Below are 607 nucleotides of genomic sequence, written 5' to 3' on the forward strand. Positions count from 1 at the left end.
GAACCGATCACCGGTGATCACCGCGAGATGCATGCCGGTTAGAAAAGTGTCAGCCCAGTGCATTGTGATTGGCCGAACACCACAAGCACTCAAGAAGATTCTGTCTGTGTATTTTAAAGGTATCCTGAATGAATTGGAGAAGTAAAAGCCCACAATCCCTGGCTTAGGAGGCCAGTGCATTATCCATTAGGCCACTGGGGCTGTTATGCAATAGCTAACTTGCCCTTTTACTTCTCCATCTCATTCAGGATACCTTTAAAATACACTGACAGAGTCTTCCGGATGAACAACTTCTATGAGAGGACCAAGTGGCCTCAGCATTTTAAAACCAGGCTTTGAATGTTGCCCCTTTTTTGGGGGCTCAGGCATTTTCTAGAAGTTAAAAAGTCTTAGCAGAGGATGGTTTCGATCCATCGACCTCTGGATTATGGACCCAGCACACTTCCGCTGCGCCACTCTGCTGTACGTCATCCCAAATGGGACTCAAACACACCATCCCTTGCTTAGAGGGCTATGACCTTATCCATTAGGCCACTGAAACGTTTATACAGTAGTTAACTTACCCTTTTACTTCTCTATCTCATTCAGGATGCCTTTAAAATACACA

General features: G+C 45.3%; 1 non-coding gene across 1 annotated transcript; it reads right to left on the bottom strand.

The window, feature by feature from the left end:
* Positions 1–390: 390 nt before the first annotated feature.
* On the bottom strand, positions 391–462 carry trnam-cau (transfer RNA methionine (anticodon CAU)). Its single transcript has one exon. It is a non-coding gene; the product is annotated as a tRNA-Met (tRNA).
* Between the last annotated feature and the right edge of the window lie 145 nt (positions 463–607).

Source organism: Sinocyclocheilus anshuiensis, unplaced genomic scaffold, assembly GCF_001515605.1.
Source record: "Sinocyclocheilus anshuiensis isolate Anshui unplaced genomic scaffold, SAMN03320099.WGS_v1.1 scaffold4125, whole genome shotgun sequence".
Lineage (NCBI taxonomy): Eukaryota > Metazoa > Chordata > Actinopteri > Cypriniformes > Cyprinidae > Sinocyclocheilus > Sinocyclocheilus anshuiensis.